We start from the raw sequence: 24,725 nt of genomic DNA on the forward strand, positions 1-24,725 counted from the left end.
CGAGCCTCAGCAGCTTTCTCACTCCTTATGTGCTACTGTATAAAACCTGGTTTTGCGCCTGCACTAATTGCTTACGGCCATACCACCCTGAACACGCCCGATCTCGTCTGATCTCGGAAGCTAAGCAGGGTCGGGCCTGGTTAGTACTTGGATGGGAGACCGCCTGGGAATACCAGGTGCTGTAAGCTTTTTCTTTTTCAACTCGAGCTCATTGACTCCGTGGCCTACCGTGGCGTACCGTGACCTGATGTTTACTGCCAACCGCTTTGGAGGATTTAAGCAACATACAAAAACTGACAACGTCTCTCAAAACTATTTTTGTGAAACATGAGGACAGTATAGTGATACTGCCAGCAGGGAGCACCAGAGAGCTGAACCGACAGTTGTACATTTCTTAAACTTTCACCAACACAAACACGCACGCTCACTTCAGATCATGGGAGGACGTCAAAAAATCACCACCCATTCTCTGACACTTTAACCGTTAACCTTGGTTCAAACATTTAACATCACACGCACACGCAGTGTATTTCAGATAATTAATGAATTCAGATGTCACAATGATCGTTTACATGGATAAGGAGTCCTACTGAATCAATTACTGCCGTTTATATCTAACTAATGATTGTTTTTGTAAAAGTGTAACGTCGAGCCTCAGCAGCTTTCTCACTCCTTATGTGCTACTGTATAAAACCTGGTTTTGCGCCTGCACTAATTGCTTACGGCCATACCACCCTGAACACGCCCGATCTCGTCTGATCTCGGAAGCTAAGCAGGGTCGGGCCTGGTTAGTACTTGGATGGGAGACCGCCTGGGAATACCAGGTGCTGTAAGCTTTTTCTTTTTCAACTCGAGCTCATTGACTCCGTGGCCTACCGTGGCGTACCGTGACCTGATGTTTACTGCCAACCGCTTTGGAGGATTTAAGCAACATACAAAAACTGACAACGTCTCTCAAAACTATTTTTGTGAAACATGAGGACAGTATAGTGATACTGCCAGCAGGGAGCACCAGAGAGCTGAACCGACAGTTGTACATTTCTTAAACTTTCACCAACACAAACACGCACGCTCACTTCAGATCATGGGAGGACGTCAAAAAATCACCACCCATTCTCTGACACTTTAACCGTTAACCTTGGTTCAAACATTTAACATCACACGCACACGCAGTGTATTTCAGATAATTAATGAATTCAGATGTCACAATGATCGTTTACATGGATAAGGAGTCCTACTGAATCAATTACTGCCGTTTATATCTAACTAATGATTGTTTTTGTAAAAGTGTAACGTCGAGCCTCAGCAGCTTTCTCACTCCTTATGTGCTACTGTATAAAACCTGGTTTTGCGCCTGCACTAATTGCTTACGGCCATACCACCCTGAACACGCCCGATCTCGTCTGATCTCGGAAGCTAAGCAGGGTCGGGCCTGGTTAGTACTTGGATGGGAGACCGCCTGGGAATACCAGGTGCTGTAAGCTTTTTCTTTTTCAACTCGAGCTCATTGACTCCGTGGCCTACCGTGGCGTACCGTGACCTGATGTTTACTGCCAACCGCTTTGGAGGATTTAAGCAACATACAAAAACTGACAACGTCTCTCAAAACTATTTTTGTGAAACATGAGGACAGTATAGTGATACTGCCAGCAGGGAGCACCAGAGAGCTGAACCGACAGTTGTACATTTCTTAAACTTTCACCAACACAAACACGCACGCTCACTTCAGATCATGGGAGGACGTCAAAAAATCACCACCCATTCTCTGACACTTTAACCGTTAACCTTGGTTCAAACATTTAACATCACACGCACACGCAGTGTATTTCAGATAATTAATGAATTCAGATGTCACAATGATCGTTTACATGGATAAGGAGTCCTACTGAATCAATTACTGCCGTTTATATCTAACTAATGATTGTTTTTGTAAGAGTGTAACGTCGAGCCTCAGCAGCTTTCTCACTCCTTATGTGCTACTGTATAAAACCTGGTTTTGCGCCTGCACTAATTGCTTACGGCCATACCACCCTGAACACGCCCGATCTCGTCTGATCTCGGAAGCTAAGCAGGGTCGGGCCTGGTTAGTACTTGGATGGGAGACCGCCTGGGAATACCAGGTGCTGTAAGCTTTTTCTTTTTCAACTCGAGCTCATTGACTCCGTGGCCTACCGTGGCGTACCGTGACCTGATGTTTACTGCCAACCGCTTTGGAGGATTTAAGCAACATACAAAAACTGACAACGTCTCTCAAAACTATTTTTGTGAAACATGAGGACAGTATAGTGATACTGCCAGCAGGGAGCACCAGAGAGCTGAACCGACAGTTGTACATTTCTTAAACTTTCACCAACACAAACACGCACGCTCACTTCAGATCATGGGAGGACGTCAAAAAATCACCACCCATTCTCTGACACTTTAACCGTTAACCTTGGTTCAAACATTTAACATCACACGCACACGCAGTGTATTTCAGATAATTAATGAATTCAGATGTCACAATGATCGTTTACATGGATAAGGAGTCCTACTGAATCAATTACTGCCGTTTATATCTAACTAATGATTGTTTTTGTAAAAGTGTAACGTCGAGCCTCAGCAGCTTTCTCACTCCTTATGTGCTACTGTATAAAACCTGGTTTTGCGCCTGCACTAATTGCTTACGGCCATACCACCCTGAACACGCCCGATCTCGTCTGATCTCGGAAGCTAAGCAGGGTCGGGCCTGGTTAGTACTTGGATGGGAGACCGCCTGGGAATACCAGGTGCTGTAAGCTTTTTCTTTTTCAACTCGAGCTCATTGACTCCGTGGCCTACCGTGGCGTACCGTGACCTGATGTTTACTGCCAACCGCTTTGGAGGATTTAAGCAACATACAAAAACTGACAACGTCTCTCAAAACTATTTTTGTGAAACATGAGGACAGTATAGTGATACTGCCAGCAGGGAGCACCAGAGAGCTGAACCGACAGTTGTACATTTCTTAAACTTTCACCAACACAAACACGCACGCTCACTTCAGATCATGGGAGGACGTCAAAAAATCACCACCCATTCTCTGACACTTTAACCGTTAACCTTGGTTCAAACATTTAACATCACACGCACACGCAGTGTATTTCAGATAATTAATGAATTCAGATGTCACAATGATCGTTTACATGGATAAGGAGTCCTACTGAATCAATTACTGCCGTTTATATCTAACTAATGATTGTTTTTGTAAAAGTGTAACGTCGAGCCTCAGCAGCTTTCTCACTCCTTATGTGCTACTGTATAAAACCTGGTTTTGCGCCTGCACTAATTGCTTACGGCCATACCACCCTGAACACGCCCGATCTCGTCTGATCTCGGAAGCTAAGCAGGGTCGGGCCTGGTTAGTACTTGGATGGGAGACCGCCTGGGAATACCAGGTGCTGTAAGCTTTTTCTTTTTCAACTCGAGCTCATTGCCTCCGTGGCCTACCGTGGCGTACCGTGACCTGATGTTTACTGCCAACCGCTTTGGAGGATTTAAGCAACATACAAAAACTGACAACGTCTCTCAAAACTATTTTTGTGAAACATGAGGACAGTATAGTGATACTGCCAGCAGGGAGCACCAGAGAGCTGAACCGACAGTTGTACATTTCTTAAACTTTCACCAACACAAACACGCACGCTCACTTCAGATCATGGGAGGACGTCAAAAAATCACCACCCATTCTCTGACACTTTAACCGTTAACCTTGGTTCAAACATTTAACATCACACGCACACGCAGTGTATTTCAGATAATTAATGAATTCAGATGTCACAATGATCGTTTACATGGATAAGGAGTCCTACTGAATCAATTACTGCCGTTTATATCTAACTAATGATTGTTTTTGTAAAAGTGTAACGTCGAGCCTCAGCAGCTTTCTCACTCCTTATGTGCTACTGTATAAAACCTGGTTTTGCGCCTGCACTAATTGCTTACGGCCATACCACCCTGAACACGCCCGATCTCGTCTGATCTCGGAAGCTAAGCAGGGTCGGGCCTGGTTAGTACTTGGATGGGAGACCGCCTGGGAATACCAGGTGCTGTAAGCTTTTTCTTTTTCAACTCGAGCTCATTGACTCCGTGGCCTACCGTGGCGTACCGTGACCTGATGTTTACTGCCAACCGCTTTGGAGGATTTAAGCAACATACAAAAACTGACAACGTCTCTCAAAACTATTTTTGTGAAACATGAGGACAGTATAGTGATACTGCCAGCAGGGAGCACCAGAGAGCTGAACCGACAGTTGTACATTTCTTAAACTTTCACCAACACAAACACGCACGCTCACTTCAGATCATGGGAGGACGTCAAAAAATCACCACCCATTCTCTGACACTTTAACCGTTAACCTTGGTTCAAACATTTAACATCACACGCACACGCAGTGTATTTCAGATAATTAATGAATTCAGATGTCACAATGATCGTTTACATGGATAAGGAGTCCTACTGAATCAATTACTGCCGTTTATATCTAACTAATGATTGTTTTTGTAAAAGTGTAACGTCGAGCCTCAGCAGCTTTCTCACTCCTTATGTGCTACTGTATAAAACCTGGTTTTGCGCCTGCACTAATTGCTTACGGCCATACCACCCTGAACACGCCCGATCTCGTCTGATCTCGGAAGCTAAGCAGGGTCGGGCCTGGTTAGTACTTGGATGGGAGACCGCCTGGGAATACCAGGTGCTGTAAGCTTTTTCTTTTTCAACTCGAGCTCATTGACTCCGTGGCCTACCGTGGCGTACCGTGACCTGATGTTTACTGCCAACCGCTTTGGAGGATTTAAGCAACATACAAAAACTGACAACGTCTCTCAAAACTATTTTTGTGAAACATGAGGACAGTATAGTGATACTGCCAGCAGGGAGCACCAGAGAGCTGAACCGACAGTTGTACATTTCTTAAACTTTCACCAACACAAACACGCACGCTCACTTCAGATCATGGGAGGACGTCAAAAAATCACCACCCATTCTCTGACACTTTAACCGTTAACCTTGGTTCAAACATTTAACATCACACGCACACGCAGTGTATTTCAGATAATTAATGAATTCAGATGTCACAATGATCGTTTACATGGATAAGGAGTCCTACTGAATCAATTACTGCCGTTTATATCTAACTAATGATTGTTTTTGTAAAGTGTAACGTCGAGCCTCAGCAGCTTTCTCACTCCTTATGTGCTACTGTATAAAACCTGGTTTTGCGCCTGCACTAATTGCTTACGGCCATACCACCCTGAACACGCCCGATCTCGTCTGATCTCGGAAGCTAAGCAGGGTCGGGCCTGGTTAGTACTTGGATGGGAGACCGCCTGGGAATACCAGGTGCTGTAAGCTTTTTCTTTTTCAACTCGAGCTCATTGCCTCCGTGGCCTACCGTGGCGTACCGTGACCTGATGTTTACTGCCAACCGCTTTGGAGGATTTAAGCAACATACAAAAACTGACAACGTCTCTCAAAACTATTTTTGTGAAACATGAGGACAGTATAGTGATACTGCCAGCAGGGAGCACCAGAGAGCTGAACCGACAGTTGTACATTTCTTAAACTTTCACCAACACAAACACGCACGCTCACTTCAGATCATGGGAGGACGTCAAAAAATCACCACCCATTCTCTGACACTTTAACCGTTAACCTTGGTTCAAACATTTAACATCACACGCACACGCAGTGTATTTCAGATAATTAATGAATTCAGATGTCACAATGATCGTTTACATGGATAAGGAGTCCTACTGAATCAATTACTGCCGTTTATATCTAACTAATGATTGTTTTTGTAAAAGTGTAACGTCGAGCCTCAGCAGCTTTCTCACTCCTTATGTGCTACTGTATAAAACCTGGTTTTGCGCCTGCACTAATTGCTTACGGCCATACCACCCTGAACACGCCCGATCTCGTCTGATCTCGGAAGCTAAGCAGGGTCGGGCCTGGTTAGTACTTGGATGGGAGACCGCCTGGGAATACCAGGTGCTGTAAGCTTTTTCTTTTTCAACTCGAGCTCATTGCCTCCGTGGCCTACCGTGGCGTACCGTGACCTGATGTTTACTGCCAACCGCTTTGGAGGATTTAAGCAACATACAAAAACTGACAACGTCTCTCAAAACTATTTTTGTGAAACATGAGGACAGTATAGTGATACTGCCAGCAGGGAGCACCAGAGAGCTGAACCGACAGTTGTACATTTCTTAAACTTTCACCAACACAAACACGCACGCTCACTTCAGATCATGGGAGGACGTCAAAAAATCACCACCCATTCTCTGACACTTTAACCGTTAACCTTGGTTCAAACATTTAACATCACACGCACACGCAGTGTATTTCAGATAATTAATGAATTCAGATGTCACAATGATCGTTTACATGGATAAGGAGTCCTACTGAATCAATTACTGCCGTTTATATCTAACTAATGATTGTTTTTGTAAAAGTGTAACGTCGAGCCTCAGCAGCTTTCTCACTCCTTATGTGCTACTGTATAAAACCTGGTTTTGCGCCTGCACTAATTGCTTACGGCCATACCACCCTGAACACGCCCGATCTCGTCTGATCTCGGAAGCTAAGCAGGGTCGGGCCTGGTTAGTACTTGGATGGGAGACCGCCTGGGAATACCAGGTGCTGTAAGCTTTTTCTTTTTCAACTCGAGCTCATTGACTCCGTGGCCTACCGTGGCGTACCGTGACCTGATGTTTACTGCCAACCGCTTTGGAGGATTTAAGCAACATACAAAAACTGACAACGTCTCTCAAAACTATTTTTGTGAAACATGAGGACAGTATAGTGATACTGCCAGCAGGGAGCACCAGAGAGCTGAACCGACAGTTGTACATTTCTTAAACTTTCACCAACACAAACACGCACGCTCACTTCAGATCATGGGAGGACGTCAAAAAATCACCACCCATTCTCTGACACTTTAACCGTTAACCTTGGTTCAAACATTTAACATCACACGCACACGCAGTGTATTTCAGATAATTAATGAATTCAGATGTCACAATGATCGTTTACATGGATAAGGAGTCCTACTGAATCAATTACTGCCGTTTATATCTAACTAATGATTGTTTTTGTAAAAGTGTAACGTCGAGCCTCAGCAGCTTTCTCACTCCTTATGTGCTACTGTATAAAACCTGGTTTTGCGCCTGCACTAATTGCTTACGGCCATACCACCCTGAACACGCCCGATCTCGTCTGATCTCGGAAGCTAAGCAGGGTCGGGCCTGGTTAGTACTTGGATGGGAGACCGCCTGGGAATACCAGGTGCTGTAAGCTTTTTCTTTTTCAACTCGAGCTCATTGACTCCGTGGCCTACCGTGGCGTACCGTGACCTGATGTTTACTGCCAACCGCTTTGGAGGATTTAAGCAACATACAAAAACTGACAACGTCTCTCAAAACTATTTTTGTGAAACATGAGGACAGTATAGTGATACTGCCAGCAGGGAGCACCAGAGAGCTGAACCGACAGTTGTACATTTCTTAAACTTTCACCAACACAAACACGCACGCTCACTTCAGATCATGGGAGGACGTCAAAAAATCACCACCCATTCTCTGACACTTTAACCGTTAACCTTGGTTCAAACATTTAACATCACACGCACACGCAGTGTATTTCAGATAATTAATGAATTCAGATGTCACAATGATCGTTTACATGGATAAGGAGTCCTACTGAATCAATTACTGCCGTTTATATCTAACTAATGATTGTTTTTGTAAAAGTGTAACGTCGAGCCTCAGCAGCTTTCTCACTCCTTATGTGCTACTGTATAAAACCTGGTTTTGCGCCTGCACTAATTGCTTACGGCCATACCACCCTGAACACGCCCGATCTCGTCTGATCTCGGAAGCTAAGCAGGGTCGGGCCTGGTTAGTACTTGGATGGGAGACCGCCTGGGAATACCAGGTGCTGTAAGCTTTTTCTTTTTCAACTCGAGCTCATTGACTCCGTGGCCTACCGTGGCGTACCGTGACCTGATGTTTACTGCCAACCGCTTTGGAGGATTTAAGCAACATACAAAAACTGACAACGTCTCTCAAAACTATTTTTGTGAAACATGAGGACAGTATAGTGATACTGCCAGCAGGGAGCACCAGAGAGCTGAACCGACAGTTGTACATTTCTTAAACTTTCACCAACACAAACACGCACGCTCACTTCAGATCATGGGAGGACGTCAAAAAATCACCACCCATTCTCTGACACTTTAACCGTTAACCTTGGTTCAAACATTTAACATCACACGCACACGCAGTGTATTTCAGATAATTAATGAATTCAGATGTCACAATGATCGTTTACATGGATAAGGAGTCCTACTGAATCAATTACTGCCGTTTATATCTAACTAATGATTGTTTTTGTAAAAGTGTAACGTCGAGCCTCAGCAGCTTTCTCACTCCTTATGTGCTACTGTATAAAACCTGGTTTTGCGCCTGCACTAATTGCTTACGGCCATACCACCCTGAACACGCCCGATCTCGTCTGATCTCGGAAGCTAAGCAGGGTCGGGCCTGGTTAGTACTTGGATGGGAGACCGCCTGGGAATACCAGGTGCTGTAAGCTTTTTCTTTTTCAACTCGAGCTCATTGACTCCGTGGCCTACCGTGGCGTACCGTGACCTGATGTTTACTGCCAACCGCTTTGGAGGATTTAAGCAACATACAAAAACTGACAACGTCTCTCAAAACTATTTTTGTGAAACATGAGGACAGTATAGTGATACTGCCAGCAGGGAGCACCAGAGAGCTGAACCGACAGTTGTACATTTCTTAAACTTTCACCAACACAAACACGCACGCTCACTTCAGATCATGGGAGGACGTCAAAAAATCACCACCCATTCTCTGACACTTTAACCGTTAACCTTGGTTCAAACATTTAACATCACACGCACACGCAGTGTATTTCAGATAATTAATGAATTCAGATGTCACAATGATCGTTTACATGGATAAGGAGTCCTACTGAATCAATTACTGCCGTTTATATCTAACTAATGATTGTTTTTGTAAAGTGTAACGTCGAGCCTCAGCAGCTTTCTCACTCCTTATGTGCTACTGTATAAAACCTGGTTTTGCGCCTGCACTAATTGCTTACGGCCATACCACCCTGAACACGCCCGATCTCGTCTGATCTCGGAAGCTAAGCAGGGTCGGGCCTGGTTAGTACTTGGATGGGAGACCGCCTGGGAATACCAGGTGCTGTAAGCTTTTTCTTTTTCAACTCGAGCTCATTGCCTCCGTGGCCTACCGTGGCGTACCGTGACCTGATGTTTACTGCCAACCGCTTTGGAGGATTTAAGCAACATACAAAAACTGACAACGTCTCTCAAAACTATTTTTGTGAAACATGAGGACAGTATAGTGATACTGCCAGCAGGGAGCACCAGAGAGCTGAACCGACAGTTGTACATTTCTTAAACTTTCACCAACACAAACACGCACGCTCACTTCAGATCATGGGAGGACGTCAAAAAATCACCACCCATTCTCTGACACTTTAACCGTTAACCTTGGTTCAAACATTTAACATCACACGCACACGCAGTGTATTTCAGATAATTAATGAATTCAGATGTCACAATGATCGTTTACATGGATAAGGAGTCCTACTGAATCAATTACTGCCGTTTATATCTAACTAATGATTGTTTTTGTAAAAGTGTAACGTCGAGCCTCAGCAGCTTTCTCACTCCTTATGTGCTACTGTATAAAACCTGGTTTTGCGCCTGCACTAATTGCTTACGGCCATACCACCCTGAACACGCCCGATCTCGTCTGATCTCGGAAGCTAAGCAGGGTCGGGCCTGGTTAGTACTTGGATGGGAGACCGCCTGGGAATACCAGGTGCTGTAAGCTTTTTCTTTTTCAACTCGAGCTCATTGCCTCCGTGGCCTACCGTGGCGTACCGTGACCTGATGTTTACTGCCAACCGCTTTGGAGGATTTAAGCAACATACAAAAACTGACAACGTCTCTCAAAACTATTTTTGTGAAACATGAGGACAGTATAGTGATACTGCCAGCAGGGAGCACCAGAGAGCTGAAACGACAGTTGTACATTTCTTAAACTTTCACCAACACAAACACGCACGCTCACTTCAGATCATGGGAGGACGTCAAAAAATCACCACCCATTCTCTGACACTTTAACCGTTAACCTTGGTTCAAACATTTAACATCACACGCACACGCAGTGTATTTCAGATAATTAATGAATTCAGATGTCACAATGATCGTTTACATGGATAAGGAGTCCTACTGAATCAATTACTGCCGTTTATATCTAACTAATGATTGTTTTTGTAAAAGTGTAACGTCGAGCCTCAGCAGCTTTCTCACTCCTTATGTGCTACTGTATAAAACCTGGTTTTGCGCCTGCACTAATTGCTTACGGCCATACCACCCTGAACACGCCCGATCTCGTCTGATCTCGGAAGCTAAGCAGGGTCGGGCCTGGTTAGTACTTGGATGGGAGACCGCCTGGGAATACCAGGTGCTGTAAGCTTTTTCTTTTTCAACTCGAGCTCATTGACTCCGTGGCCTACCGTGGCGTACCGTGACCTGATGTTTACTGCCAACCGCTTTGGAGGATTTAAGCAACATACAAAAATCTGACAACGTCTCTCAAAACTATTTTTGTGAAACATGAGGACAGTATAGTGATACTGCCAGCAGGGAGCACCAGAGAGCTGAACCGACAGTTGTACATTTCTTAAACTTTCACCAACACAAACACGCACGCTCACTTCAGATCATGGGAGGACGTCAAAAAATCACCACCCATTCTCTGACACTTTAACCGTTAACCTTGGTTCAAACATTTAACATCACACGCACACGCAGTGTATTTCAGATAATTAATGAATTCAGATGTCACAATGATCGTTTACATGGATAAGGAGTCCTACTGAATCAATTACTGCCGTTTATATCTAACTAATGATTGTTTTTGTAAAAGTGTAACGTCGAGCCTCAGCAGCTTTCTCACTCCTTATGTGCTACTGTATAAAACCTGGTTTTGCGCCTGCACTAATTGCTTACGGCCATACCACCCTGACGCCCCCTACAGTGTCGGAGTACGTAGTGTTTTTTTTGGACAGCCGCATGGTAAATTGTTTGTTCTGGTGGAGAGAATTTTGGAGTGTTGCTATCTGGTCTAACAAGCCAGTTATTTTGTGTTTTTTTTCGTCCCCCGCAGTCATAGACTGTTGGGGGATCGCTCTGAGTTATTATATATATACTTTTCCAGTCGTTTTTGTTTGTTTGCAACGGTGGAGGCGAGAATGATCCGGGGCCTAGCTTCGGCGAAGCCACCGGGCGAAATGAGTGCCGGCGGGCAGCGAGCTGGAGGGACGGTGAATGGAGCAGGACTTGAGGTGGAGGAGGACGGAAAAGCTGGCGGGTTGCGAGGAGGAAGGAGTGTTGCGGAGGAGTCGGGAGGAGAAAGGAGAGAAGGAGAGAGCGGGGGAGATGGGAACGGCAAGGCGGCTGGAGGCGGGCAAGAGCAGGTGGCTGGTGGAGAAACAGTGGACGGGATTAAGAAGGTAGAGCGCATGTATGAGAGGAGGCTCACGGTTTGCGTGGAGCAGTGCGGGGACGTTATACCCATAGGAGAATTAATGAAGGCTATGGCGGTCGTGTGCGGAGAAATCAGGGCCTGTAGGGTGCTGGCCCTCGGGAAGCTGGAGGTGACGGTGTGCGGAGAGAGGGGGAAGGACCGTCTGCTCGATGGGTTTAAAATACACAACACTAGGATTATTGCCAGAGAACTATGTAATGACGAGCTGGTGGTTTCCTTTCTTACCCTGCCAGCATACATTTCTGATGCGGAAATCCTGGATAAACTAAGTGGGTGGGGAGTCCGGGCGCTTTCGTCCATCAAGAGGAGGATGTGGCCGGGCACCAATATTGCCGATGGTACAAGGATTGTACGGGTCAAATTTAATGAGCTCGTGCAATCCTTGCCATATTCCACTAAATTCAATACCGCAACGGGTGTTGAATACTTTAGAGTAATCCACGACCGCCAGATGAAGGTTTGTAGGAGCTGTATGCAGCCGGGCCACATCCTGCGTGAGTGCCCGGATTTACCTGTCATAATTGCGGATGCCAGGGCCACTACGCTCGGGAGTGTGCCACTGGGGTGGCAAAGTGTCTGACATGCCGGAGGAGAGAGAGAGACTGTATATGCCCGGTGGAGAAGGAGGCGGAGGAGGACGGCGGCGAGCTGGATGGTGACGAACCGGGGGCGCCGGATGACGGTGGTGGTGAGGACGAGGAGGAGGGCATGGGCGCGAGCATGGACCGGGACGGTGCCTCTGGGGGGGAGGAATTCCCCACGTTGCTGGAGGAGGAGCTCACCTCGGGCCAGCCTGCGGACCTGAGGGGAGAGCGGAGCGAGGGCCTGCCGCGGCGGCAGGGAGACAGGAGCGTGAGAGGCAGAGGTGAAAGACGGGAAGGGGTAAGAATGTTTGGGGATGGGACGGGGAAAACTGTACTTAAAATGACTTGGGGCAATGATGAGGTGGGTGAGAGTGGGGATTTTGTGGATAATACTGTGAGGGAGGGGAGCTCGGGGAGTGATATGGACATGGAGGAGCTAAGGGAGGCGAAAAAAAGGATGTCCGCAAGCAAAAGACGGAGGGGAGTGGGAAGAAGAATAAGAATTGTTAATTTTTTTTGATGAAGGTTATTGTGCTAGCTGGCTCTTTTTCGTTGGTTTTTCCTTATTTTATTTTTTATTATTTATGGCTTTGGTTATTTTTTCCCTGAATGCGAACGGTATGAGAACTGAATATAAAAGAAATGCCATATTGGACATAAGAGCTGATATTTTGTGTTTACAGGAAACTAGGTGGGATGACAACCTACTGAATAGGAGTAGAAAGCAGTGGAAAGGCCAGATTTATTTTTCTGAAGGGACTCCCAGGGCCAGGGGAGTGGCAATATGTTTTAATAGTGCTAAAATAACGGGGATTAATTTAGTTCATAGAGATTTAGAGGGGAGGTTGTTAGTTGTTGATTGTGTTTATGAGGGGAGGGAACTTAGAATAATTAATTTACATGCACCCAATGGGGAGAAGGAGAGGAGGGTTTTTTTGGCTGGTTTAAATGTGTGGTGCAACCCTAACTGTATGATTGTGGGGGATTTTAATGTTATTTTGACTCGGTCTGATTTATCGAGTAACAATACGTTTAAAGGGGACAGCACTAGGCAAACCCTTAGGGACTTGATGGAGAACTATCAATTGGTAGACATATGGAGAGTCCTACACCCGTGGGAAAAGGTTTTTTCAAGGAGGCAACTTGTTGCTAATACTCTGAAACAGAGTAGGATTGACTTTGTGTTGGTACAAAGTGGTAATGTTAAATTAATTAAGAGTGTGGAATACATCAATAATACCTGGAGTGACCACGCGGGGATTAGGTTAGAGGTGGGAGGGAGGGGAGGGAGTGTCAACCAGAGGCCTTGGTGCTTTAATGCCAGCTTTTTGGGAGATGCTGTGTTTATGAAGAGCATGGGTTTTTTTTTGAAGAGAACGATGGATGAATGGAATGATGATGCGAATATGAGTGTGTGGTGGGAGAGTGTGAAAATAAGAATTAAAAACAAATGTGTCAGGTATGGTATAGAAAAAAGGAAAAGGGAAAATGCAGAGGAGGTTCATTTGAGAAAACAACTAAATGAGGAAATTAAACTGTTAGATGAGGAGGGTAATATATGTACGGAAAAATATGTGGATTTAAAAGAAAAATTGAGTGCCTTAGAGGTAGCGAAGTGTAGAGGGGCTGCTATTAGAAGCAGGATACAATATATGTACGAAGGGGAAAGGAGCACAGCCTTTTTCCTGGGTTTGGAAAAACAAAAACAAAATAAAACGGAGATAAAGGAGGTATTAGATAATGGTGGTCAAATAATAACTGATAAGGAAGAGATATTAAAAGTAGTTAGGGATTATTATGAGTGTTTATTTAAAAAAGATGCATGTGATGAGGATAGTGTGGGAGAGGCCTTAGAGGCACTGGAGAGGACTTTAAGTAGGGAGGATAGTGCTTGGTGCGATTGTGAATTTTCTGTGCAAGAGATTTATAGTGCTATTGATGGACTAAACAAGAATAAGAGCCCGGGGAGTGATGGTCTGACAGCCGAGTTTTACGTCGGCTTTAAGGGAATTCTGGCTCCGGTGGTTGAAAAACTCTGCAAGTATGTGGAGAAAACAGGCTGGCTCCCGGAGAGTATGGGATTAGGCATAATTACGATTTTTTATAAAAATAAGGGTGATAACAAAAATCTTGATAACTATAGGCCAATCAGTCTACTCAACACTGACTATAAAATTATTGCTAAGATACTTGCGAATAGAATGAGGGAGGTAATAGGCTCAGTAATAGGTCCAACTCAAGCGTATAGCATTCCGGGGAGGGACATTGGGGATTCGATATTAACAATAAAACAGGTAGTTAGAGATATGGAAGGGGAGGGAGGATTGTGGCTGGGGATTGATTTAAACAAAGCGTTTGATAGGGTGGATCAGGATTTTTTGGGGAGGGTACTGGAGAAACTTGGATTTGGGACTAAATTAAGGGGGTGGGTGGGATTGCTCTATGGGGGGGCTAAGAGTAAAATTAAGTGTAACGGTGCTCTGACTGACTCTTTCGATGTCAAGAGGTCAGTGAGGCAGGGCTGCCCAATGTCAGCACTGCTCTATAGCATGGTGGCGGAGCCGTTGGCGGCTTTAATTTTGAATGACAAAAGAGTGTGTGGAATAGGTAAGGGAAAAATTAGTTTAATGCAGTATGCGGATGATATTAATGTAATGGTAAAAAGTGAGAGTGATGTGGATATAGTGTTGAAACATATAGAAACGTATGAGAGAGCTTCAGGAGCAAAAATTAATATGGAGAAATCTGAAATAATGGGGATGGGTAGGAACAAAGACCTAGATAACAAATGGGGATTCAAAGTAGTGGAGAATCAAAGAAAAGTGCTCGGAGTGTATGTTGGTAGTGATGAGAATGAATGCGATGATTTGACGTGGAAGGATGTTATTGGGCGTATGCAAAAGACCCTGAGTATGTGGAGGGCTAGGGGTCTGCTGTTGAGGGGAAGGGTGGCCGTCACCAATGCTCTAGTGTTGTCGCAGGTGAATCATGCCTTGAGCACTTGTGCGCTTCCGACTTGGGCTGAGCAGAAGATTGCCAAAGTCGTTAGAGACTTTATTTGGAGGAGCAAAGCAGCCAGTATAGCGCATAGAACGCTGATAAGGGTCAATGATCAGGGTGGGCTAGGATTGATGGACGTACTCGCAAAAAGAACTGCGTTACGAACTAAATTGATAGGCAAATTTAGGGATGCAAGTCGGGAGGCGGCCTGGAAGGGCCACTTCAGCCAGTGGCTGAGCACATTTGGTCTCTTAAGTGATGACAATTTGTTGCAGACGCAGAACGCAGCGGCATATGCACATCTGCCGCGGTTCTTCCAGGAGGTGCTCAACGCGTGGTTCCTGCTGTTTGATAAGACTACACTCGTATGCGAGTCAAGAGCGTCTGTGATGAGGCTACCTTTCCTCTCCAGCCCATATTTTAAACAGGGGGGCGGAGGGGTCATCAAGAGCGTGGCTCTTGAGAGGGCGGGGCTGAAGCGGGTGGGAGATCTAGTGGACAGGGGAGGGAGATGGGATAAAGAAAGAGTGATTAGGATAATGAGAGAGAAGGGGATAACATATAGGAGGGGAGTGATTGTGAAAGTGTTGGAGAGAGTGGAAGAGTGTGTGATGAGTGAATGGGGGGACGGGTTTAGAAATAAGGGGAGGGTTGGGCAGGATGATGGGGTGGGAATCTTCCTGTGCCTGGGGGGGGAGACACACGCCATTACTGATGTCAAGACAAAGATTTGGTATAAGCATGCATTGACACATAGAGTGCAAAAACCCACATGTGAGAGTAAATGGGCAGACACATATCCGGACATTACACCCAACATTTTGTGGAAGTACATTAACATACCGCACACACCGCATGCAATATTTGATCTTGATTTCAAGATAAGGCACAGGAGGATTTTCACATGCATCATCCTGCACCAAATGCACAGGGGAGTGTATGGGAGGACGTGTATGGTGTGTGAAAGTGGGGATGAAGACGTGAATCACATTTTTGTGTATTGTTGCGAGCTAGTGGAGTTCTGGGGAAAAATCAAGGGGCTGCTGGGAGGGTGCAGTGTGGGAGACTGCTGGGTGGAACGGGGGTGGGAATTGTCTGTACTCTTGGGAGTGAGTAGGAAATATAGAAATTGGAAAATGATCAATATGATCTTTGGATTCGCAAGGAGGGCGATTTTTAACAGACGCAATTTTGCGCTGTATGAAAGGAGAAAGTTGGATGCATGGAGGCTGTTTGTGAATGAATGGAAAAGACACTTACGAATGCTGTATGTTGTGGACGAGGCTTTGTTTGTGAGTATGTTTGTAGAGAGCGCGGGAGTATGTGGTGTGAATGAGAATGGAATTGTATGGATGACTGAGCAGGGCACCGTTTGGGGTTGATTTGGGTGGTTTAAAGGGGGTGGCTTATTTTGGAGGTGGGAGAGTGGGGGGTTTTTTGTGGGATTTTGGTTTTGTGTGTTTTTTTCGAATGAGGGGTGGTTTAATTTTGTGGGTAAATGGTCGAGGCTAAAAGATTCTGTGTTTGGCTGTTCGGTTTGTGCTTTGGGATTGAGGGGCGGTTTAATTTCGAGGGTAAGTGTATTCGGGAAAAGATACTGCTTTTGCTGTGTTGTTCTTATTTTTAATTTAAAAGAGAAAGTGTGTTTAGCTAATTGTTTGTGCGGTTTCTGAGGGTGGGACTGTTTTTCATTTACTTTTATTTGATATACGTATAAATGAATGTGTAATTGTATAAAATTGAATATATTTTTGATAATAAAAAAGATTAAAAAAAAACACGCCCGATCTCGTCTGATCTCGGAAGCTAAGCAGGGTCGGGCCTGGTTAGTACTTGGATGGGAGACCGCCTGGGAATACCAGGTGCTGTAAGCTTTTTCTTTTTCAACTCGAGCTCATTGCCTCCGTGGCCTACCGTGGCGTACCGTGACCTGATGTTTACTGCCAACCGCTTTGGAGGATTTAAGCAACATACAAAAACTGACAACGTCTCTCAAAACTATTTTTGTGAAACATGAGGACAGTATAGTGATACTGCCAGCAGGGAGCACCAGAGAGCTGAACCGACAGTTGTACATTTCTTAAACTTTCACCAACACAAACACGCACGCTCACTTCAGATCATGGGAGGACGTCAAAAAATCACCACCCATTCTCTGACACTTTAACCGTTAACCTTGGTTCAAACATTTAACATCACACGCACACGCAGTGTATTTCAGATAATTAATGAATTCAGATGTCACAATGATCGTTTACATGGATAAGGAGTCCTACTGAATCAATTACTGCCGTTTATATCTAACTAATGATTGTTTTTGTAAGAGTGTAACGTCGAGCCTCAGCAGCTTTCTCACTCCTTATGTGCTACTGTATAAAACCTGGTTTTGCGCCTGCACTAATTGCTTACGGCCATACCACCCTGAACACGCCCGATCTCGTCTGATCTCGGAAGCTAAGCAGGGTCGGGCCTGGTTAGTACTTGGATGGGAGACCGCCTGGGAATACCAGGTGCTGTAAGCTTTTTCTTTTTCAACTCGAGCTCATTGACTCCGTGGCCTACCGTGGCGTACCGTGACCTGATGTTTACTGCCAACCGCTTTGGAGGATTTAAGCAACATACAAAAACTGACAACGTCTCTCAAAACTATTTTTGTGAAACATGAGGACAGTATAGTGATACTGCCAGCAGGGAGCACCAGAGAGCTGAACCGACAGTTGTACATTTCTTAAACTTTCACCAACACAAACACGCACGCTCACTTCAGATCATGGGAGGACGTCAAAAAATCACCACCCATTCTCTGACACTTTAACCGTTAACCTTGGTTCAAACATTTAACATCACACGCACACGCAGTGTATTTCAGATAATTAATGAATTCAGATGTCACAATGATCGTTTACATGGATAAGGAGTCCTACTGAATCAATTACTGCCGTTTATATCTAACTAATGATTGTTTTTGTAAAAGTGTAACGTCGAGCCTCAGCAGCTTTCTCACTCCTTATGTGCTACTGTATAAAACCTGGTTTTGCGCCTGCACTAATTGCTTACGGCCATACCACCCTGAACACGCCCGATCTCGTCTGATCTCGGAAGCTAAGCAGGGTCGGGCCTGGTTAGTACTTGGATGGGAGACCGCCTGGGAATACCAGGTGCTGTAAGCTTTTTCTTTTTCAACTCGAGCTCATTGACTCCGTGGCCTACCGTGGCGTACCGTGACCTGATGTTTACTGCCAACCGCTTTGGAGGATTTAAGCAACATACAAAAACTGACAACGTCTCTCAAAACTATTTTTGTGAAACATGAGGACAGTATAGTGATACTGCCAGCAGGGAGCACCAGAGAGCTGAACCGACAGTTGTACATTTCTTAAACTTTCACCAACACAAACACGCACGCTCACTTCAGATCATGGGAGGACGTCAAAAAATCACCACCCATTCTCTGACACTTTAACCGTTAACCTTGGTTCAAACATTTAACATCACACGCACACGCAGTGTATTTCAGATAATTAATGAATTCAGATGTCACAATGATCGTTTACATGGATAAGGAGTCCTACTGAATCAATTACTGCCGTTTATATCTAACTAATGATTGTTTTTGTAAGAGTGTAACGTCGAGCCTCAGCAGCTTTCTCACTCCTTATGTGCTACTGTATAAAACCTGGTTTTGCGCCTGCACTAATTGCTTACGGCCATACCACCCTGAACACGCCCGATCTCGTCTGATCTCGGAAGCTAAGCAGGGTCGGGCCTGGTTAGTACTTGGATGGGAGACCGCCTGGGAATACCAGGTGCTGTAAGCTTTTTCTTTTTCAACTCGAGCTCATTGCCTCCGTGGCCTACCGTGGCGTACCGTGACCTGATGTTTACTGCCAACCGCTTTGGAGGATTTAAGCAACATACAAAAACTGACAACGTCTCTCAAAACTATTTTTGTGAAACATGAGGACAGTATAGTGATACTGCCAGCAGGGAGCACCAGAGAGCTGAACCGACAGTTGTACATTTCTTAAACTTTCACCAACACAAACACGCACGCTCACTTCAGATCATGGGAGGACGTCAAAAAATCACCACCCATTCTCTGACACTTTAACCGTTAACCTTGGTTCAAACATTTAACATCACACGCACACGCAGTGTATTTCAGATAATTAATGAATTCAGATGTCACAATGATCGTTTACATGGATAAGGAGTCCTACTGAATCAATTACTGCCGTTTATATCTAACTAATGATTGTTTTTGTAAGAGTGTAACGTCGAGCCTCAGCAGCTTTCTCACTCCTTATGTGCTACTGTATAAAACCTGGTTTTGCGCCTGCACTAATTGCTTACGGCCATACCACCCTGAACACGCCCGATCTCGTCTGATCTCGGAAGCTAAGCAGGGTCGGGCCTGGTTAGTACTTGGATGGGAGACCGCCTGGGAATACCAGGTGCTGTAAGCTTTTTCTTTTTCAACTCGAGCTCATTGCCTCCGTGGCCTACCGTGGCGTACCGTGACCTGATGTTTACTGCCAACCGCTTTGGAGGATTTAAGCAACATACAAAAACTGACAACGTCTCTCAAAACTATTTTTGTGAAACATGAGGACAGTATAGTGATACTGCCAGCAGGGAGCACCAGAGAGCTGAACCGACAGTTGTACATTTCTTAAACTTTCACCAACACAAACACGCACGCTCACTTCAGATCATGGGAGGACGTCAAAAAATCACCACCCATTCTCTGACACTTTAACCGTTAACCTTGGTTCAAACATTTAACATCACACGCACACGCAGTGTATTTCAGATAATTAATGAATTCAGATGTCACAATGATCGTTTACATGGATAAGGAGTCCTACTGAATCAATTACTGCCGTTTATATCTAACTAATGATTGTTTTTGTAAAAGTGTAACGTCGAGCCTCAGCAGCTTTCTCACTCCTTATGTGCTACTGTATAAAACCTGGTTTTGCGCCTGCACTAATTGCTTACGGCCATACCACCCTGAACACGCCCGATCTCGTCTGATCTCGGAAGCTAAGCAGGGTCGGGCCTGGTTAGTACTTGGATGGGAGACCGCCTGGGAATACCAGGTGCTGTAAGCTTTTTCTTTTTCAACTCGAGCTCATTGCCTCCGTGGCCTACCGTGGCGTACCGTGACCTGATGTTTACTGCCAACCGCTTTGGAGGATTTAAGCAACATACAAAAACTGACAACGTCTCTCAAAACTATTTTTGTGAAACATGAGGACAGTATAGTGATACTGCCAGCAGGGAGCACCAGAGAGCTGAACCGACAGTTGTACATTTCTTAAACTTTCACCAACACAAACACGCACGCTCACTTCAGATCATGGGAGGACGTCAAAAAATCACCACCCATTCTCTGACACTTTAACCGTTAACCTTGGTTCAAACATTTAACATCACACGCACACGCAGTGTATTTCAGATAATTAATGAATTCAGATGTCACAATGATCGTTTACATGGATAAGGAGTCCTACTGAATCAATTACTGCCGTTTATATCTAACTAATGATTGTTTTTGTAAAAGTGTAACGTCGAGCCTCAGCAGCTTTCTCACTCCTTATGTGCTACTGTATAAAACCTGGTTTTGCGCCTGCACTAATTGCTTACGGCCATACCACCCTGAACACGCCCGATCTCGTCTGATCTCGGAAGCTAAGCAGGGTCGGGCCTGGTTAGTACTTGGATGGGAGACCGCCTGGGAATACCAGGTGCTGTAAGCTTTTTCTTTTTCAACTCGAGCTCATTGACTCCGTGGCCTACCGTGGCGTACCGTGACCTGATGTTTACTGCCAACCGCTTTGGAGGATTTAAGCAACATACAAAAACTGACAACGTCTCTCAAAACTATTTTTGTGAAACATGAGGACAGTATAGTGATACTGCCAGCAGGGAGCACCAGAGAGCTGAACCGACAGTTGTACATTTCTTAAACTTTCACCAACACAAACACGCACGCTCACTTCAGATCATGGGAGGACGTCAAAAAATCACCACCCATTCTCTGACACTTTAACCGTTAACCTTGGTTCAAACATTTAACATCACACGCACACGCAGTGTATTTCAGATAATTAATGAATTCAGATGTCACAATGATCGTTTACATGGATAAGGAGTCCTACTGAATCAATTACTGCCGTTTATATCTAACTAATGATTGTTTTTGTAAGAGTGTAACGTCGAGCCTCAGCAGCTTTCTCACTCCTTATGTGCTACTGTATAAAACCTGGTTTTGCGCCTGCACTAATTGCTTACGGCCATACCACCCTGAACACGCCCGATCTCGTCTGATCTCGGAAGCTAAGCAGGGTCGGGCCTGGTTAGTACTTGGATGGGAGACCGCCTGGGAATACCAGGTGCTGTAAGCTTTTTCTTTTTCAACTCGAGCTCATTGACTCCGTGGCCTACCGTGGCGTACCGTGACCTGATGTTTACTGCCAACCGCTTTGGAGGATTTAAGCAACATACAAAAACTGACAACGTCTCTCAAAACTATTTTTGTGAAACATGAGGACAGTATAGTGATACTGCCAGCAGGGAGCACCAGAGAGCTGAACCGACAGTTGTACATTTCTTAAACTTTCACCAACACAAACACGCACGCTCACTTCAGATCATGGGAGGACGTCAAAAAATCACCACCCATTCTCTGACACTTTAACCGTTAACCTTGGTTCAAACATTTAACATCACACGCACACGCAGTGTATTTCAGATAATTAATGAATTCAGATGTCACAATGATCGTTTACATGGATAAGGAGTCCTACTGAATCAATTACTGCCGTTTATATCTAACTAATGATTGTTTTTGTAAGAGTGTAACGTCGAGCCTCAGCAGCTTTCTCACTCCTTATGTGCTACTGTATAAAACCTGGTTTTGCGCCTGCACTAATTGCTTACGGCCATACCACCCTGAACACGCCCGATCTCGTCTGATCTCGGAAGCTAAGCAGGGTCGGGCCTGGTTAGTACTTGGATGGGAGACCGCCTGGGAATACCAGGTGCTGTAAGCTTTTTCTTTTTCAACTCGAGCTCATTGACTCCGTGGCCTACCGTGGCGTACCGTGACCTGATGTTTACTGCCAACCGCTTTGGAGGATTTAAGCAACATACAAAAACTGACAACGTCTCTCAAAACTATTTTTGTGAAACATGAGGACAGTATAGTGATACTGCCAGCAGGGAGCACCAGAGAGCTGAACCGACAGTTGTACATTTCTTAAACTTTCACCAACACAAACACGCACGCTCACTTCAGATCATGGGAGGACGTCAAAAAATCACCACCCATTCTCTGACACTTTAACCGTTAACCTTGGTTCAAACATTTAACATCACACGCACACGCAGTGTATTTCAGATAATTAATGAATTCAGATGTCACAATGATCGTTTACATGGATAAGGAGTCCTACTGAATCAATTACTGCCGTTTATATCTAACTAATGATTGTTTTTGTAAAAGTGTAACGTCGAGCCTCAGCAGCTTTCTCACTCCTTATGTGCTACTGTATAAAACCTGGTTTTGCGCCTGCACTAATTGCTTACGGCCATACCACCCTGAACACGCCCGATCTCGTCTGATCTCGGAAGCTAAGCAGGGTCGGGCCTGGTTAGTACTTGGATGGGAGACCGCCTGGGAATACCAGGTGCTGTAAGCTTTTTCTTTTTCAACTCGAGCTCATTGACTCCGTGGCCTACCGTGGCGTACCGTGACCTGATGTTTACTGCCAACCGCTTTGGAGGATTTAAGCAACATACAAAAACTGACAACGTCTCTCAAAACTATTTTTGTGAAACATGAGGACAGTATAGTGATACTGCCAGCAGGGAGCACCAGAGAGCTGAACCGACAGTTGTACATTTCTTAAACTTTCACCAACACAAACACGCACGCTCACTTCAGATCATGGGAGGACGTCAAAAAATCACCACCCATTCTCTGACACTTTAACCGTTAACCTTGGTTCAAACATTTAACATCACACGCACACGCAGTGTATTTCAGATAATTAATGAATTCAGATGTCACAATGATCGTTTACATGGATAAGGAGTCCTACTGAATCAATTACTGCCGTTTATATCTAACTAATGATTGTTTTTGTAAGAGTGTAACGTCGAGCCTCAGCAGCTTTCTCACTCCTTATGTGCTACTGTATAAAACCTGGTTTTGCGCCTGCACTAATTGCTTACGGCCATACCACCCTGAACACGCCCGATCTCGTCTGATCTCGGAAGCTAAGCAGGGTCGGGCCTGGTTAGTACTTGGATGGGAGACCGCCTGGGAATACCAGGTGCTGTAAGCTTTTTCTTTTTCAACTCGAGCTCATTGACTCCGTGGCCTACCGTGGCGTACCGTGACCTGATGTTTACTGCCAACCGCTTTGGAGGATTTAAGCAACATACAAAAACTGACAACGTCTCTCAAAACTATTTTTGTGAAACATGAGGACAGTATAGTGATACTGCCAGCAGGGAGCACCAGAGAGCTGAACCGACAGTTGTACATTTCTTAAACTTTCACCAACACAAACACGCACGCTCACTTCAGATCATGGGAGGACGTCAAAAAATCACCACCCATTCTCTGACACTTTAACCGTTAACCTTGGTTCAAACATTTAACATCACACGCACACGCAGTGTATTTCAGATAATTAATGAATTCAGATGTCACAATGATCGTTTACATGGATAAGGAGTCCTACTGAATCAATTACTGCCGTTTATATCTAACTAATGATTGTTTTTGTAAAAGTGTAACGTCGAGCCTCAGCAGCTTTCTCACTCCTTATGTGCTACTGTATAAAACCTGGTTTTGCGCCTGCACTAATTGCTTACGGCCATACCACCCTGAACACGCCCGATCTCGTCTGATCTCGGAAGCTAAGCAGGGTCGGGCCTGGTTAGTACTTGGATGGGAGACCGCCTGGGAATACCAGGTGCTGTAAGCTTTTTCTTTTTCAACTCGAGCTCATTGCCTCCGTGGCCTACCGTGGCGTACCGTGACCTGATGTTTACTGCCAACCGCTTTGGAGGATTTAAGCAACATACAAAAACTGACAACGTCTCTCAAAACTATTTTTGTGAAACATGAGGACAGTATAGTGATACTGCCAGCAGGGAGCACCAGAGAGCTGAACCGACAGTTGTACATTTCTTAAACTTTCACCAACACAAACACGCACGCTCACTTCAGATCATGGGAGGACGTCAAAAAATCACCACCCATTCTCTGACACTTTAACCGTTAACCTTGGTTCAAACATTTAACATCACACGCACACGCAGTGTATTTCAGATAATTAATGAATTCAGATGTCACAATGATCGTTTACATGGATAAGGAGTCCTACTGAATCAATTACTGCCGTTTATATCTAACTAATGATTGTTTTTGTAAAAGTGTAACGTCGAGCCTCAGCAGCTTTCTCACTCCTTATGTGCTACTGTATAAAACCTGGT

The 24,725-nt window shown here is 44.9% G+C and overlaps 28 non-coding genes across 28 annotated transcripts; all 28 read left to right on the top strand.

The window, feature by feature from the left end:
• The first annotated feature begins 69 nt into the window (after positions 1-69).
• LOC130396398 (5S ribosomal RNA) lies at positions 70-188 on the top strand. The gene has a single exon (XR_008899041.1). It is a non-coding gene; the product is annotated as a 5S ribosomal RNA (ribosomal RNA).
• Positions 189-717: 529 nt separating this feature from the next.
• LOC130396399 (5S ribosomal RNA) lies at positions 718-836 on the top strand. The gene has a single exon (XR_008899042.1). It is a non-coding gene; the product is annotated as a 5S ribosomal RNA (ribosomal RNA).
• Positions 837-1,365: 529 nt separating this feature from the next.
• On the top strand, positions 1,366-1,484 carry LOC130396400 (5S ribosomal RNA). The gene has a single exon (XR_008899043.1). It is a non-coding gene; the product is annotated as a 5S ribosomal RNA (ribosomal RNA).
• A 529-nt stretch (positions 1,485-2,013) lies between these two features.
• On the top strand, positions 2,014-2,132 carry LOC130396401 (5S ribosomal RNA). The gene has a single exon (XR_008899044.1). It is a non-coding gene; the product is annotated as a 5S ribosomal RNA (ribosomal RNA).
• A 529-nt stretch (positions 2,133-2,661) lies between these two features.
• Positions 2,662-2,780, top strand: LOC130396403 (5S ribosomal RNA). The gene has a single exon (XR_008899046.1). It is a non-coding gene; the product is annotated as a 5S ribosomal RNA (ribosomal RNA).
• Positions 2,781-3,309: 529 nt separating this feature from the next.
• On the top strand, positions 3,310-3,428 carry LOC130396404 (5S ribosomal RNA). Its single transcript, XR_008899047.1, has one exon. It is a non-coding gene; the product is annotated as a 5S ribosomal RNA (ribosomal RNA).
• Positions 3,429-3,957: 529 nt separating this feature from the next.
• LOC130396405 (5S ribosomal RNA) lies at positions 3,958-4,076 on the top strand. Its single transcript, XR_008899048.1, has one exon. It is a non-coding gene; the product is annotated as a 5S ribosomal RNA (ribosomal RNA).
• A 529-nt stretch (positions 4,077-4,605) lies between these two features.
• On the top strand, positions 4,606-4,724 carry LOC130396407 (5S ribosomal RNA). Its single transcript, XR_008899049.1, has one exon. It is a non-coding gene; the product is annotated as a 5S ribosomal RNA (ribosomal RNA).
• A 528-nt stretch (positions 4,725-5,252) lies between these two features.
• On the top strand, positions 5,253-5,371 carry LOC130396408 (5S ribosomal RNA). Its single transcript, XR_008899050.1, has one exon. It is a non-coding gene; the product is annotated as a 5S ribosomal RNA (ribosomal RNA).
• A 529-nt stretch (positions 5,372-5,900) lies between these two features.
• On the top strand, positions 5,901-6,019 carry LOC130396410 (5S ribosomal RNA). Its single transcript, XR_008899052.1, has one exon. It is a non-coding gene; the product is annotated as a 5S ribosomal RNA (ribosomal RNA).
• A 529-nt stretch (positions 6,020-6,548) lies between these two features.
• LOC130396411 (5S ribosomal RNA) lies at positions 6,549-6,667 on the top strand. Its single transcript, XR_008899053.1, has one exon. It is a non-coding gene; the product is annotated as a 5S ribosomal RNA (ribosomal RNA).
• Positions 6,668-7,196: 529 nt separating this feature from the next.
• On the top strand, positions 7,197-7,315 carry LOC130396412 (5S ribosomal RNA). Its single transcript, XR_008899054.1, has one exon. It is a non-coding gene; the product is annotated as a 5S ribosomal RNA (ribosomal RNA).
• Positions 7,316-7,844: 529 nt separating this feature from the next.
• On the top strand, positions 7,845-7,963 carry LOC130396413 (5S ribosomal RNA). The gene has a single exon (XR_008899055.1). It is a non-coding gene; the product is annotated as a 5S ribosomal RNA (ribosomal RNA).
• Positions 7,964-8,492: 529 nt separating this feature from the next.
• Positions 8,493-8,611, top strand: LOC130396414 (5S ribosomal RNA). The gene has a single exon (XR_008899056.1). It is a non-coding gene; the product is annotated as a 5S ribosomal RNA (ribosomal RNA).
• A 528-nt stretch (positions 8,612-9,139) lies between these two features.
• Positions 9,140-9,258, top strand: LOC130396415 (5S ribosomal RNA). Its single transcript, XR_008899057.1, has one exon. It is a non-coding gene; the product is annotated as a 5S ribosomal RNA (ribosomal RNA).
• A 529-nt stretch (positions 9,259-9,787) lies between these two features.
• Positions 9,788-9,906, top strand: LOC130396416 (5S ribosomal RNA). Its single transcript, XR_008899058.1, has one exon. It is a non-coding gene; the product is annotated as a 5S ribosomal RNA (ribosomal RNA).
• A 529-nt stretch (positions 9,907-10,435) lies between these two features.
• LOC130396419 (5S ribosomal RNA) lies at positions 10,436-10,554 on the top strand. The gene has a single exon (XR_008899059.1). It is a non-coding gene; the product is annotated as a 5S ribosomal RNA (ribosomal RNA).
• Positions 10,555-17,615: 7,061 nt separating this feature from the next.
• Positions 17,616-17,734, top strand: LOC130396420 (5S ribosomal RNA). Its single transcript, XR_008899060.1, has one exon. It is a non-coding gene; the product is annotated as a 5S ribosomal RNA (ribosomal RNA).
• Positions 17,735-18,263: 529 nt separating this feature from the next.
• On the top strand, positions 18,264-18,382 carry LOC130396421 (5S ribosomal RNA). The gene has a single exon (XR_008899061.1). It is a non-coding gene; the product is annotated as a 5S ribosomal RNA (ribosomal RNA).
• A 529-nt stretch (positions 18,383-18,911) lies between these two features.
• On the top strand, positions 18,912-19,030 carry LOC130396423 (5S ribosomal RNA). The gene has a single exon (XR_008899063.1). It is a non-coding gene; the product is annotated as a 5S ribosomal RNA (ribosomal RNA).
• A 529-nt stretch (positions 19,031-19,559) lies between these two features.
• On the top strand, positions 19,560-19,678 carry LOC130396424 (5S ribosomal RNA). Its single transcript, XR_008899064.1, has one exon. It is a non-coding gene; the product is annotated as a 5S ribosomal RNA (ribosomal RNA).
• Positions 19,679-20,207: 529 nt separating this feature from the next.
• Positions 20,208-20,326, top strand: LOC130396425 (5S ribosomal RNA). The gene has a single exon (XR_008899065.1). It is a non-coding gene; the product is annotated as a 5S ribosomal RNA (ribosomal RNA).
• A 529-nt stretch (positions 20,327-20,855) lies between these two features.
• Positions 20,856-20,974, top strand: LOC130396426 (5S ribosomal RNA). Its single transcript, XR_008899066.1, has one exon. It is a non-coding gene; the product is annotated as a 5S ribosomal RNA (ribosomal RNA).
• A 529-nt stretch (positions 20,975-21,503) lies between these two features.
• On the top strand, positions 21,504-21,622 carry LOC130396427 (5S ribosomal RNA). The gene has a single exon (XR_008899067.1). It is a non-coding gene; the product is annotated as a 5S ribosomal RNA (ribosomal RNA).
• A 529-nt stretch (positions 21,623-22,151) lies between these two features.
• On the top strand, positions 22,152-22,270 carry LOC130396428 (5S ribosomal RNA). The gene has a single exon (XR_008899068.1). It is a non-coding gene; the product is annotated as a 5S ribosomal RNA (ribosomal RNA).
• Positions 22,271-22,799: 529 nt separating this feature from the next.
• On the top strand, positions 22,800-22,918 carry LOC130396430 (5S ribosomal RNA). The gene has a single exon (XR_008899069.1). It is a non-coding gene; the product is annotated as a 5S ribosomal RNA (ribosomal RNA).
• A 529-nt stretch (positions 22,919-23,447) lies between these two features.
• Positions 23,448-23,566, top strand: LOC130396431 (5S ribosomal RNA). Its single transcript, XR_008899070.1, has one exon. It is a non-coding gene; the product is annotated as a 5S ribosomal RNA (ribosomal RNA).
• A 529-nt stretch (positions 23,567-24,095) lies between these two features.
• LOC130396432 (5S ribosomal RNA) lies at positions 24,096-24,214 on the top strand. Its single transcript, XR_008899071.1, has one exon. It is a non-coding gene; the product is annotated as a 5S ribosomal RNA (ribosomal RNA).
• The last annotated feature ends 511 nt before the right edge of the window (positions 24,215-24,725 follow it).

This window comes from Gadus chalcogrammus, chromosome 12, assembly GCF_026213295.1.
Source record: "Gadus chalcogrammus isolate NIFS_2021 chromosome 12, NIFS_Gcha_1.0, whole genome shotgun sequence".
In the NCBI taxonomy this organism is placed as follows: Eukaryota; Metazoa; Chordata; class Actinopteri; order Gadiformes; family Gadidae; genus Gadus; species Gadus chalcogrammus.